This window comes from Cetorhinus maximus, chromosome 1 (genome assembly GCF_964194155.1).
Source record: "Cetorhinus maximus chromosome 1, sCetMax3.hap1.1, whole genome shotgun sequence".
Taxonomy (NCBI): Eukaryota; Metazoa; Chordata; class Chondrichthyes; order Lamniformes; family Cetorhinidae; genus Cetorhinus; species Cetorhinus maximus.
In genome coordinates, this window is record NC_135879.1 from 181,050,846 (window position 1) to 181,066,584 (window position 15,739).

Below are 15,739 nucleotides of genomic sequence, written 5' to 3' on the forward strand. Positions count from 1 at the left end.
AGCATTTTACCAATGGCAGATGTTTTGTATACAGGTTACCTGGCCTATCTTATCTTGGATAACTGTGGTCTTACTCAGGCAGTTAATTCAAACTGGTTTATTCACACTATATACAATACATACATGAAGAGCTACTAGGTAGGCACATCTCCCTTGAGTGCAGACTATTTCATCCGCTGTACAGAGTCTCTAGGATATTATTGCTGATGTCACTTTTACATCATGGTGTAGAATTTTGCCCTTGGCGTGCAGGATCGGCGGGGGTGGGCGGGGGCGATCAGGAAGCTAACCGCCGCCCTTGATCAGCAGCGCTATGTGATTTTACGCAGGCGGGCCAATTAAGGCCCGCCCAGCGTGAAATGCGAGTGGCAGCACTGAGAGCTGCCTGTGTTGGCGGGGGGAGGAGGGCAAGCAGGCTGAGCGCAAACTTCTCACATGCGCATGAAAGAGCGCTGAAGCCACGGAGCTGCCTCGGGGGGTGAAGAAAATATTGAAAAAATTATTAAACAGCACAAAAAAAATCAATAAAACATGAAGCAGAGACATGTTTTTAATTAAAAATTATAGTTTTTATTTCCTTTGAATTTGATTTTGGAAACTGAGGTTTCCAAAAAAATGCAAAGGCCGCTTGGCCTTTTTGCCTGCCCGCCAACCATTAGATTGAATGGGCAATAAAAAATTAAGCAGAATTGATAACTTAATGGCTTTAACAGGCCTTTTAATTGTCGGCACGCTTTCGGATCCAGTGTGCACCCGCTGACCGAACCATAACACGACTGCGCGTTGATGTCGGCACACTTAGCCAACGTCACCACGCGCCCACCCGCTGAGCTAAAAATCCTGCCCAAGATCTACCTCACTAAGTCATCACCATAACTATTAACCCCTTATTCTACAGTGAATGGGCCCTCCACCATATGTGGATACCACCTGGTAAACCATAATGGCCTCTCTTTGGGCCCAGGATATAGGGTCTTCCTAACTGGGCACTCTGTAGTCCGCATTTTCAATGGCCAACCCACAGCAACAACCCTCCCCACTCTCACCAACCACACACCCACCATCCGTTGCCCAGACCTACCTGACTGGCCCTGACATTCCTGATTCCACTTATCTTGCTGCAAGGCTGGCATCCAGCATTGAGTTTCTCAGCTAGGTGCAGCCACAACAGTGGCCTCCACTCCAGGTGGTGCTGCTTGGACTGAAGAGCTGTCATCTCTCCAGTTGGCTATTAATTCTTGGAAGTGGGCTCTCTTGTCTTAATGGGACACGAGCCCCTATGGTAGCTCAGGAGCTGCATGATGGGCGTCAAATCCAGCCGGTGCTCCCCCAAATGGCTGAGGTGATTTTGGCCCCAGCTTTGTGACCCATCATCGGGGCCACTGCCAAGGGCAGCGATGGACACTGCTGTGACTGTACCCTGCTGAGGGATTCATTGATGGATTCTGACTTTGCAACAACATAAGAGGAATTGTGGGTCACTGGGGCCAGTGAGGCAGGCCCTGTCAAGGTGGAGGACTTGTGATAGGTGAGGGCACAGTTGCCACAGGGTTGACCATTGCTACTAGATGCTGTGGGCCTGATCAGGAGTGCCCCATCCCCGAGCCTTCAGGGAAGTTGCCAGGGTTCACCAGGCAGCCTCCCTACACAGTGCAAGGCCCACCCGTCTTTGCTAAAATGCCAGTGGGAATGGGAAAGACACGATAAGCTTCTGAAGGCAAGCGCCATTCTCCACCATCCCTGCGCTGGCACATGGCAAGATGACATGGAGGTTTTGGGCACTCCATCACCAGCCCCTCCCCCAACCCACCATGTTCTACCCCACGCCTGCAGGCTCCATAAAACTTGGCATTTAGTATGCAGACCCTTCCTAATTTTGCAGGGTACATTTCATTTACATAAGGCAGGTGAATTCCCAGTTCTTACTGGACCTGGCTTGGTTCCCACCGGGGCAAGGAAAGGGAGGAGTGGCAACAAACTACACAATCTGAGGACAAATATGTTACCATCTTTTACAAAGGCTGCTAATGAAATCTTTTAGAACAATAGCTGTTTTATAAACAAAGTGAGTTGAATTTAACGTCGGGGTTATGACACCTACAGCTGCTGGAAAGCCAGTCACAATCCCACCTCAACTGTTTCCAGGACAGTATTCTTTACCTATTAGGCAATTAACAGCCCAGCATTGGGGCTCCTGTCTCCAAGAGCTGCCAGCCAATTAGAGGTTGTTGGTGAATGTGGTGGTGGTGGTGGTGGTGGTGGTGGTGGTGGTTGGGGGGGGGGGGGTGGGGTGAGGGGAGGGGCCGGTGGGGGGGGGAGAGAGGAGTGGTGTTTCAATGGAAGGGGGCCTTGCTGCCCAGGGTGGGGCCCTCCATGGGTCACAGAGTGCCAGATCAGGAGGGCCCCAACCATCCAGCCTGAATTGGATGGAGTCGGGAAGGCAACGGGAATTCCACCCTCCAACTTCCCTCCCAATTCAACGGTTCCCCCTGCCTCCCATCCTGCCTCTGTGGGGCTGGTCAAATTCTGCCCAGTAAGTGTAACATTTACTGGAATCTGAGGACACTGCGGATGGGTTTGTGATTGGGAGAGTTTATCAACACTGTGAGGATTCCCAGCACTTAGAGAACCTGCTAAGGGGGTCCTGAGTTGGGGAATGGTGGGAGGAGCATCTGACAGAATTGTGGATTGCTGGGAACTGATAGCATTAGAGGGAACAGAGCTTAACAGCCTATGGAACAACAGTCCTAGGAAAATGGGGGCAAAATTGCCATTGACTCTTTCCAATCTATCCCCAAAACCCAAAGCCCACATGTTTCCATCCTTGGATAACCTCCTCTGATCTGTCTGTAGTCTTGTTTGCACATATGGGGCTTCCCCTATACTTATCCCATACTGGTTGAGGTCTTAATGTCTTAAAGGATTTCTGTTTCTCACAATTGATGGACGGAATATTAAAGGCTGGAGCTGCTCAGTTTCCTGCTGATAGGTATGCAGAAAAGTTAGTGTGTATGCTAAATTATACAATCTTTAATAAACATAAATTTCAGGAATAAAGCACAACCTTTCTCAATGAAGGCTCTGGGAGAAAGAATCTTGTGTAAAATATTGTAAACCAGGTGATCTGAATCAGCAGTCCAGTTTATAACTCCTCTGAATTTCATTTCCCTTGACTTCGGTAAAAATTGGGACAAATGTATCACAGGCACCAACTGACTATCGGACATTTTACACTATTACACAAAGTCAAAGCTCCCCCTCTTTGTCACATTTCTAATCATCAGTCAAGAAACCAAGATCACATGTACTGTTGTTCACAGACACTGTCTGAGCTGTTTCTAACAGGCCACAACATTTTTAAATAAATGTCAGACTCACCGAACATTTAATCAGTTTTCAGTGTCTTACAAAGTCTTTTGAAAGAAGTAGACTCTCAGATCCTTTCAAACATTTCTATCCTTCAATTCCTCTTAATGCAAATTGCACACTATGCAATGCAACACACTGCACATCGACAATGCCAGCACTCCCTCTGTTGTATACGGGTGTTCTGGTAGAGAGAGGTATTGCTCTCCATCAGTGCTTCCACCGATCTGCAGTACGGTCGTCCAATTCAGCAAGCTCATTGCCAAGAAGGTGCCCCTCTGCCTGTCAAAAGAGCGTCGGGGGCTACTGGCAAGTGCACACAGTATCTTTGCCCTGTTTTGCATCTCTCTTTTGCTCCTCCTTTTCTTCTGCCAAAGACATAAATACATTTGGATTCTTATTAGGAAATGTACTGTCTTAATAACATGCCAGAACATTTGGCACAAAGTCTTTTGGCTAAATGGAGCAGGAACTAAACACAAAATGGGCAAGAAAATAGGTTCAGAAATAGCCCCCAAATCCGCACCCACCGACCTGTCAATGGCCAATCGAGGCCATTGACAAAGTAATTAACATGGTTAGTGGACCTGCCCGTCCAACCTTAAGGTTGGCGGGCAGGCCGGGAGACCTGGCGGGCATTGGAAAAAGCATGAAACCTCATCCATGGGCGGGATGAGGTTTCATGTAGGTTTTTAAAAATTTAATAGAAGTGTATTTAAAAGTGATGGAGGGGACATGTCAGGGGAATTTTTTTTCTCTGTTTTTAAATTTTTTTATTGTGGAGCCGATCTCCTTGAGGTAGCACTTAGCCTCAGGGAGATGAATGCACTGTTTTGCGCACATGCATGAAAGAGCGCACTCTCAGCTCAGGGAATCGTCGTCGTCCCCCCCGCCCACACAGGGAGCACATAGCGCTTCCTTGCGGATGTCATGCTGGGCGGGCCTTAATTGGTCTGCCCACGTAAAATGGCGGCATGCCCCCGATTGAGGGCGCTGATCGGAGGTGTGCCTCCACACGCCCACTCCTGAACATCCCCCCTAACGGGGGGAAGATTCTGCCCTATATAAACTATTGTCAAAATAGGGCTCATTGGTTCTATACAGTGTATAGTAGGTGAATGGGCATGGACATGCCATAGCTTGGCATGGGGAACATGAGGGGCTATGTAGTGGGGGTGGGGGGGCATGAGGTTGCATGGTTGGGGTATGGGGAGCGTGAGGGGCTGTGAGGCATGAGGGCTAAAAGGCTTTACATTTTCCACCATTGCTGGGACAAAGGCCAGGATTTTCCCTCGCCTGGTGGGCTTGGTGGGCGGGAGCGGTCGGGGAGCCAACTGCTGCCCACAATCGGAGCTGGACTGTGGCTTCACGCTGGCGGGCCAAATAAGGCCCACCCAATGTGCAACGCTTATGGCAACACTCAGCGTTGCCTGTGTGGGGGAAGGAGGGCAAGCGCACAACTCCGTGCATGTGTGCGGGTGATCGCTGGAAAAGCTCCCTGATGCACAGAGCTGCCTCAGGGAGATGAAGATTTTAAGAAATAACAATAAATGATTTTATATTGTTAAAAAACATGTCCCCTCATGTGACTCTGTCACATGAGCAGGGACATGTTCTTAATGAAATGTTTACATTCTTACTTTACATTTTTTAGGAAACCTCATCCACGGGCAGCAAATAAAAATTAAAAGGTCGCTTGACCTTTATGCCTGCCCACCAACCGTAAGATTGGATGGGCAGCGAAAAAATTTAATTCCTGGTCTTAATAGTCCTTAATAGGCCTTTTGATTGTCAGCAAGCGTGCTGCCAACTCCCACACATGCCCGCCGACTGAAATATCGCGCGTCATTTCACGCTCGGTCGAGTTGGGCGTGCGCCCGTCTGATGAGCATTACATTCTGGTCAAAGTCTCACAGCATTGAGGTTGGCCTTTAAAACAGCTCACTGCGGCACCCGGAAACCACTGTTGCTGCCTCCCTCTTTCGTAGCTCAGCTGGCCTTGCTTCTGCCTGCCCACTCTCCCCCATGAAAATTCTGTCTTTCCTGGCGCTTTCTCCCGAGTCAGACCGGCTGGACCTGGCATTTTCCCAACTCCTGCTACTCACCTCGAGGATGAAAATCCAGGCCCATGGCTTTCACCTGTGTTATGCCTCAGGTTGTTTTGCTGCTACGACCAGAACTACTACCAATACACAAAAAAAAAACCCTATTTATAACGTAGACAAATCTTGGGACATTTGAAAAAGAGGAAAAGGTGCCTTGGCAGAAGCTGCGGGGCTACGAGTACACTCTTACCCCCCTGATGTATTTAAAATTAGGGATCCTAATGAGGGTGAACATTGGATTTCTTCTAATGCAGGCATAATAGAAAGCCCAGATTAAGCATAAATCTGTCACATGGCATCTAAATCCAGTTTTCAACTCATTCTGTACCCACACCACTCAAATATGGACGCAGAATTTCAGCCCTGGGAGTGCAAAGGCCATCTTCCCCTCGAACCTAGGACAACTTGAGTCATTGCAGTACCGTTTCTGCCACTTCAACAATGATCAGATTATTCAGCAAAGTGTAGGAGCTGAAATTGGGAGCTTCCTGCTCTGTATAGCTCAGTTCCATGCTGGGAATTGCTTTTACAAACTAAACCACTGGGAAGCCCTCAAAAAGAATTATTTCAATATGTAGCATTCAGAAATGAAACAAATTTATAATAATGATGGACACACACTGAAGTATAGGAATGTACCATTGAAAGGTCTATTCATTTCTATTCCTTTAATAGTGCATGTTCCCTCATCATCCATTTGGAAGACATTTCACTTTCTTGAATGGAGATCAATTTCAATAATGAACAATTTTTTTTTCAGTGCAACTGACCCGTACTAATCGCCCCAGGTTCCTGCCAATCACAGAGTCAGAACCCAAGGGTGCAGAGCAGAGGTCAGCAGCATGAGGTCACAAACAGTGTTTTACTGAAATTGATCTGTGCTGCAAAAAGTTAAAGATTTCCAAACAGATGGCAGGGGGAGCAATGTTTTTACAAAGGCAAGCTTCCTTACCTCTTACCTACACACAAGAGGGAATGTAATTATAGATCAACTGTGAGCCATTGCAATTAAAAGACCCATTCAGAATCCTATGACTTGAGCTTGGATTAATTATTATCTTTAGATACATAGTACAGTGCTCCCTGTACATTTGTAAGGGAAAAGGATTCAGTGTCTACAAAGGAGACTATATTTTCTGTAACCTTAAAGGAAACTTATTACAAACAGATCAGAGACAGAAATATCATTCCATAAAGTTTTTGTGGCTAAGTAAATTCTGTTAACGAACGTTTATTATCCCATATTCAGGTTTGTCAGAATACTTCATTACATCTTCATGCTCTCTACTGATCAGATTTGACTGCATCCTATGTATTACAAAATACAGCTGGATTGGCTGTTCTACAATTCACTGATAAACAATGAACACAGTATTTATAAATTATTGTTAAATTAACCCACGAAACAGCCAATTTAACGGTCTGTGAACATGGCTGAGAATATTTAAATAGGGCACTTCAGTATAGTAAACTTCCTTAAAAGAAAGATGTGAGACCGTGGCCTTGACTATTACCCTGTGGTCATCAAAGTTAGTGTCCAGTCAGAAATCCCTCTCTTCTCAGACATGTTTTAGATCTGGACACACTTCATGAATCATTGTACCTACTATCTTTCCAGAATCTAAACCAGATGCCATGAAATTGTACTTTGATCCTGGTCTTCCTAATTTTACCCATCTTAAGCCATAGCTAGATCCTATAATCCCAGATAGATAAATTCCACGGGTCGATGTGTGACCCCTCCCTTCCCCCGCCCCTGCCAACTTGACAAGAATGTTATCTGTAGCAATAACCTTTGCCGTATGACCCTACAGTATCAATTTAACATATAAGACTGCATATACCAATTCATTTGCATGGTATAATTCTTGTTTGTACAACATAAACTATATATAAATAACACAGCTCTAACTGTGTTGTCACTGAAATTAAATCTCTCGCTATTGTGGAATCAGTCTATCAGGTTTCACAGTTTGGCATAATGATAAGTACCGTAATACTTATTAGAAATGTTTCTGCACTTCTCATTTGTAAAATATTTACATTACAAGTACAAACTGGTATTGCACTAATACTGCAGTAATCGTGTGAATAAAACCTGAACGTAGTGTCGAGTATGAAACCAAAGCCACTTTACACCAATACTTTTATATAAATGCACCCTTGAAATTAAGAAGCTGTGGGCCTGAAAATCTGCAGCCCTCCTGGTGGATTCCTGTCATAACCCTGATAGGACTGTGGCCAATGTCCGTGAGTGAAGCTATAACCAGACCCCAGCCTTTTAGTGTTGTAAGAGGCCGAGCCTCTACTTGCCCATACAAAGCCCTGAATGTGGGCATGAGTGGGGCAAGTGACTCCTGATATGTGCCCCCAACATTTGCTCGGCTTCATGGTGAGGTGAGGGGGGGTGGGGCTGCAGTTAAGTGCTTGGAGGTGGTCTGATGAGGGTTTCCAGACAGGAAACCTGGACTGAAATTAAGGATAAAACAAGAGGTTGTCTTTTACGTTTCTTCAGCAAGTTTCCTGCCTGACCGCCAGTCTGGTTGACAGGCTGTCTGCCTGTTGGGTAGGAAAGCAGCTGGGGAGCAGGTGTATGAGATCGGGAGTGGGGAAATAGGGGGTGTTGCAGCAATTAGAGATCCATGGGAGTGGTTGGAGATGGCAATGGGAACGATTGGGTGCAGGGTGTCAGAACTTGGAGGGGTCAGAAATCTGATGGGGGTGTCAGGGATCAGGGGCAGGATTTTTCAGATGGTTGGGTTTCCTGCCTTACTACCCGAAGAGTCGGCGGGGAACGCACTCCACCAATCACAGCAGCCCCGCAGCTTCAAGAGGCGTTAGTTGTCTGGAGACGGGGCTACCCTCAATCAGGCAGAAACCCCGTCAACCTGATTGGCCAGCAGCTATGTAGTCCCAGCTGCACCAGCGGCACTAGTGGCCAGGGTTGGAACTACAAATAGCCTCCAGATTCTAAGTCCCAGAATCCAGGACCAGGTAAGTGCAGGGGCTTTCACAGTGAGGAAGAGAGGTGAGGCCTAAGAGGGATGGGGGGATGCGGGTGAGGGCATTGATGGAGAGGCCAGAGTGGGGGAGGGGGCACCTTCGAGGGGCAGACTTTGTGGCGGAGCGCCCGGTGGAAATGGGGTCCTTGAAAGAGGTGCCCCCCGCAGTTTCACGCCGGATGCCAAAGCTGGGTGACCAGCCGGGGCTCACCCCTGCCTCCAAACTCCTCCCACCAGCCTCAAAATAGGGGCTGGGACAGGAAACAGCCCTTATGTGGCCTCAATTGGGGCGAGGGTGGATGGGTTGCCTTAGGTCTCACCCACCCCATCTAAAATTAAGGACAGGTTGGGGGCAGGCAGGAGGTCAGGGGGAAGGCCACCTGGGGAATTTGGCGCTTGTGCGGCTATGGGCGGGGATGAGGCCATGGGCCTCTCAGATGATCAACAGCTGGGATGCTATGTTAGACCAGATTTAGATGTCAACTGAATGGAATAAGTAGGGATACATGGGGCTCCAGGCTGGGAAAATAGCATGAACTGGATTCTTGAAGGGAAAACAACATTTTTTGGAGGGGTTCCCTGTGGCTAAATGGACTGAGGGGTTACTGGCCACTCTTGCCTGGAGCTGTGCCCCAACACCACCCCTTGACCTGGCACACTCCCATTTCAGTGTGCTGCCCCCTTCAGTGGGCAGGCAACCCAGATCTGTGCCAGTGACAGGATAAAAATTCCATGATATTTAAATGAAGTGACCTCCTCCTAACTCCACAAACTATGATGGTGTCAGTACTAGAAATCCAGCACTTATGCCAGGATACATCTGGCATGGAGTTTTTTAGCCCTGCCACTTTATGTGGATTTTGAGTGCTGGTAATATATGATTGTAAAGCTACATGTCCCCTGAAGCTTACACCGAGGGATAACTTTTACCAACATACACTTCTGGATGAAAGACTCAGCTACTATTTCCTAATGTGCACTCCCAGCTGCTGAGATGAAATCGTACAATTTTTTTGTTAAATCCGCATTTATAACTTCATAAGTAATGCCATTTGCTTGTGGATTTTGTAAATGAGTCAAATAATAAAATAAAAGTATTATCCGAATTTACAATCCATTGGGTAATTCTAAAAGTTCACTGAGAATATTACCTAAGTATGCTGCATTTCATCAGCCTGTAAAATTTAAATGTAACATTTTTTTATTTATTGCAATGACCTATACAAAGCACATTGCAGCAGTCTCCACTTCAATGTATAGTGTTTAATTGCATTACCTGTGGAATTACTTAATATCCTAAAGTCCCAATATGCCTCATATTCATTTCTACTTTAAAAATTAACATTTATATGTGCAACAGATAAATTTTTTGTTATTTGAATTAAAATTATGTAAGGCCTTTCTTTTCTACATTGTCCAAATAAATCTTCCCAAGACACACAATTAATGTTCTGAATTATTAGAAAAAGCTAACCATTTTAAACTTACGGGTAAGTTGAAAATAATCATTATGCAGCAAGCAGAATGAACCATGAAAATACTAAGAGATATTTTGCTCACAAGTTTTACAGTGCAATGTAATCAGTGATGTAAAGCTGACTACACTTAGAAAAAAGAGCAAAACTGCACATCATGATATGTATTTCTGAAGAAATATTAAGATTCTTAGATTAGGCGCAGATATGGAAACTTATTGCAATGATTTGTAATGAAGTGGAAAATTACTATTCTGGGTTAAAAGAGTTCAATTTATGAACTGCCATTATATAATTCAGGAAGACTGTGGTAATTACCCAGTGCATGGAGCTGAAGCCATAGAATTAAAGTGCACACAGATGCAAGATACTTGAAATGTGGAAAAGCAAGAGGAAGCAAAGTAATGGTTTTTCCTATTATTAAAACTCAATCTTTGTGTCATGCCAATGATTATCCAGTTACCAAAAGTAAAATTGTTGTGCCCATGGGTTAAAGTATATAAAAGGAAGACCGAGTTTCAAAAATCTGTTTTTTATTTTCTCTTTCGTGTTACAGCTATAATGTCATTAAAATTCCGTTTACTCCAACTTGGAGAGAGCGAGGATCAGTGCTTGCTGTTTTTGACACATTTGGAACATATTATCATCACTTCTAGCATTTGAATAGTGGAATGCAAGGCACTCAGCGAAGTTGAAATATAAAGTGAGAGGTTACATGGGCTGCCAAAAATCATAACTATAGAAGTTTTTTCCATTCAACTTAATTAACTTTGTGAAACATCTGAATCACAGTGAGCCATTTATTTAAAATTGTTATTTAAAAGCTGCACACTTGTGAAATAGAAGACAAATGTTATAATTAATATACAGTTTAAAAGTCTTTCTTTTCCAAGAATTTCTGCTTTTCATCCCTCATGATGCCTTCATGATTATCAATAAATTGCTGCTACCTTACCTAAGAATAATTTATGGGGTAGTAATTTGTCATCGTTGCATTTGGATGAAAAGCAGAAGAAAAAATTACCTATTTTGTAGGGCTTTATGCTGTGCCCCAAAGATACCTTTAAATTGTTTGCCATTTTGGCCATCTCAAACAGGTATCAGACCCTTGCATATGATAATTAAGCATCTGAGGTCTGTTTTGGGTAGGAGATTTGAGCTGCTATGAGTAGGCAATGGGGCCTAGTGCTCTGCTGTTGTTTTCCAGGCATTCTTGCTGCTTAGCAAGTAGCTGTCAAAAAGGTAATTTTATGTTTTTTAGTCCTGTGGAGTGATGTGCAGTTTCACAGATCCCAACAGCTGCTGCTGACCTGTAATCAGCTCCTCCCTCCCGATGCTGCTCCCTTCACAAGGTTTATCTGAGGGCCTAGAATAGGGCAGACCGAAGCCTCAGATGGTGGTGTAGTGGCAATGTCGCTGGACTAGTAATCCAGAGGCCCAGATTAATGCCCTGAGGAAATTCAATTAATAAATTTGAAATTGAAACCTAGTCTCAGTGATGGTGAACATGAAACTATTGTCAATTTTAGTAAATACCCATCGGGTTCAATTATGTCATTTAGGGAAGGAAATCTGCTGTCCTTAACTGGCCTGGCCTACATGTGACTCCAGACCCACAGCAATGTTGTTGATCCTCAGCTGCTTTCTCAAATGGCCTAGCAAGCTACTCAGTTCAAGGGCAGTTAGGGGATGGGTAACAAATGCTCATCTTGCCTGCGATGCCCAACTCCCATAACTCCCATGAAAGAATAAATAAAAGAGAACTGGCAAATGGCAGTGGAGCAGGCAGGCAAACAGTTGCGGAAGACCTGGGTGGAAAGCCTGGACAGCACTCCTGAGTTCGAGAGGCCAGGAGGAGAGGAAGATCCCCAATGTATCTGAGAGACAAGATAATCTAGGTCTCATGGTCATGGAAAGTTAGCAGTACGAGCTCCACCAACTGAACTCTGCTACCCAGCTGGTTAGAGATCAGGATCTCAATGGTATCCTAGATAAAAACAAAAAGCTAAAAGCTACTGCGGATGCTGGAAATCCAAAACAAAAACAGAATTACCTGGAAAAACTCAGCAGGTCTGGCAGCATCGGTGGAGAAGAAATCAGTTAACGTTTCGAGTCCTCATGACCCTTCGGCAGAACTGAGTATAGTTAGGAGAGAGGTGAAATATAAGCTGGTCTAAGGTGGGGGGGCGGGGGGAGAGAGAAGTTGAGGGTGGGGTCGTTGTAGGGATAAGGAAGCAGTGATAGGAGCAGATAATCAAAAGATGTCACAGACAAAAGGATTTTTAGATAATATCACCACCTTCAACACCTCTTTGATTCTTTTGTCTGTGACATCTTTTGATTATCTGCTCCTATCACTGCTTGCTTATCCCTACAACGACTCCACCCTCAACTTCTCTCTCCCCCCGCCCCCCCACCTTAGACCAGCTTATATTTCACCTCTCTCCTAACTATACTCAGTTCTGCCGAAGGGACATGAGGACTCGAAACGTTAACTGATTTCTTCTCCACCGATGCTGCCAGCCCTGCTGAGTTTTTCCAGGTAATTCTGTTTTTGTTCTCAATGGTATCCTGGTGGATCTGAAGCGTTGGACGTGAATATCCATTATAAACAATTTGTTTCTCTGAGTTAGGTGTTTCTACTAATGTTTATAAAGATGTTATACCAGTAGAATTAAAGATCGCTGTTTTATAACATTCGTGCAGTCCATGTGCTGGAAGCTTACAGAACACATGTTGTTTAGCTGATGGACTACTGGCCTCCCAGGTCGGACACATACTACCTGCACATCATCAATCAATGACCTGAAAACAAGCCTCAGGCAGATCTGCTCAAACACAGGAATTGTTTTCTGCACCTTTTTTTATGCCTTTCACCCAGCAAGCCTGTACAATTTTCCTCTTGTTAACTTGACAAGACTAATGTTGATATTGTGCCAGCCATGTCTTCCATTGACTGGAAGTGCCAAGTAAATGTGACTATTGAATGTGGCTTTAGAAACCTTGGCAAGCCCTACCTTTACTGAGGCAGCCAAAGCATAGCAAGTAATTATCTATTCATAAGATTAGTAATATCAAAAACAAAAGGAGATGAAAAATTGCGGCAATATTTTTGTTTGCAACTATTTTGTTTGGAGGTGATGTTAATCTTTGGCATTGGTGTAAAATGAATAATATCAGATTCACCTCTTTCATCTCTTCTCATTCTTGTTTCCATTGACTTCAGCAGAAAGGAAAATCAGGAAGTTGACAAACAGATGGCATGCATCTTATGCTACAACTAAAATGGAAATAAATTACTTCCTTTGTCTGTATAGGAGGAAGCAAAACCATTCAGAGACATTGGGCGGAATTTTCCCATATATGAGACTAAGTGCAGTGGCGGGTGGTTTTGGCAGTGCCCACGTCCGGAATGGTGGGAACTCGCGCCTGACTCTGCACTTGGAGCCTCATTAATTATGCAAAGGCGCGTATCAGTCCGAATCACTTGGCGGATCGACAGTTGATTCATGCGGCCACCTTCAGCTGGCGGGTTTGAAGGTCAGGGCGCCATATTTAAACACCAGTCCAACACACAATCTCACTCTCTCCAGCCCACCAGTGATGTCTGGCAGCCAGAAAAGGAAGGTTGAGAGCCTGAAGAAGAAGGCAGCGCCCCGCTTCACCCATCAGGCCCTCCAGGCCTTAGAGGGGTGCAGGCGTAAAGGCAAGTGCCCTATCCCAGAGATGGCTGCAGGAAGCTCAGCAGACTCACCTCTCCCGCCTGGGAGGCCATCACGGAGCAGATCAGCAAGGCTGGCAATTGCATCTGAAATGCCACCCAGTGCAGGAAGGGGATGAATGATCGTATCTGCTCTGCCAGGGTAAGTCATCCTTCAACACCCTCCAATATCAAACTCTCATCATGGCATCATGTACTCAAACAGCCTCTCTCTTCAGGGAACTCACACAACCATTAGCGGGGGACACATATCAACATGCATCTCTCACCGAGGCTTTCAATCACCACCATCCCATCTGTCATAATATAAAAGCAAAAGTCAGCAGATGCTGGAAATCTGAAATAAAAAGAGAAAATGCTGGAAAAACTCAGTAGATCTGGCAGCATCTGTGGAGAGAGAAACAGAATTAACGTTTCTTCTTCAGAGCCATCTATAATGTTGATTCCATCTATCATGCCACCCACACTCCATCCTCTGGCCCTTCTGGGGAGGGCTCACCACACACAGGAACATGCATTTCACCTAATCGCTGCTCCCTCTCTTCTCATCACATGCCCTTCTTTCTTCTTCTTATGAGCCAAGCTGGTACACAACAGGCGTGAGAGAGGCGCAGACCAGGGGAGGGATGGCCAACATACTGCCCTCACTGAGTTTGAGGAGATTGCAGCCAAGCTAGCTGGTGAGGACAGGGATCACTCCTGTGGGGAAAGGGAAGTCAGCCTCTCCCAAAAACCTACTACAGATCACAGCTCCACCACTTCATCAAATTTTGACATTCACAGTGAGTTATATGCAGTCTTATCTAGCTCATGTTCATTAACTGAAACTCTATTTTCTCCTGAGTAAATTGTTGGAGCTGCGGGCTGACGAGAGCCCGGGTCCTGATGGACTTCATCCTAGGGTCTTAAAAGAAGTGTCCAGTGAGAAAGTTGAAGCATTGGTCTTAATTTTCCAAAACTCCCTAGATTCGGGGAAGGTCCCATTAGATTGGAAGACAGCAAATGTAACTCCATTATTCAAAAAGGGAGGGAGACAGAAAGCGGGAACGGAGGAACATAGGAACATAGGAAGAGGAGAAGGCCATCCAGCCTGTCGAGCCTGCTCCACTATTCAATACAATCTTGGCTGATCAAACACTTCAAAGCCTTTTACCCACATTATTCCCATAACCCTTTACATTATTGTTAATCAGAAATCTATCAATCTCTACCTTAAACATACTCAATGAATGAGCTTCCATAGCCCTCTGGGGTAGAGAATTCCAAAGATGCACAACCCTCTGAGTAAATAAATTTCTCCTCATCTCAGTCCTAAGTGGCTTCCCTCTTATTTTGAAGTTGTGTCCCCTGGTTCTAGACTCCCCAACCAGGGGAAACATCTTATCTGCATCTACCCAGTCTATTCCTTGAAGTATTTTGTAGGTTTTAATGAGACCACCTCTTCAAAACTCCAGAGAATACAAGCCCAGTTTCCCCAATCTCTCTTCATAAGACAGTCCCACCATCCCCAGAACAAGTCTCACGAACTCTTGTTCCACTCCCTCTATGGCAATAATATCCTTTTTGAGGTAAGGGGACCAAAACTGCACACAGTACTCGAGGTGCGGTCTAACCAAGCTTCTATACAATTGAAGCAAGGCTTCACTACTCCTGTACTCAAACCCTCTTGCGATAAAGGCTAACATTCCATTAACCTTCCTAATTGCCTGCTGCACCTGCATGTTAGCAATGACTTATGGACAAGGACATCCAGGTCCCTTTGTACATCTTTCTAATCTCTTACCATTTAGGAAATACTCTGCACATCTGTTCCTTCTACCAAAGTGGATAACCTCACATTTTTCCACATTATATTCCATCTGCTATGTTCTTGCCCACTCACTAAGTCTGTCCAAATCCGCCTGTAGCTGCCTCTTCCTCACAACACACATTCTCAACTATCTTTGTATCATCCGTGAACTTGGAAATATTACATTTTGTCCCCACATCCAAATCATTGATATATATTGTGAACAGCTGGGGCCCAAGCACTGATCCTTGTGGTACCACACTAGTCACAGCCTACCAACT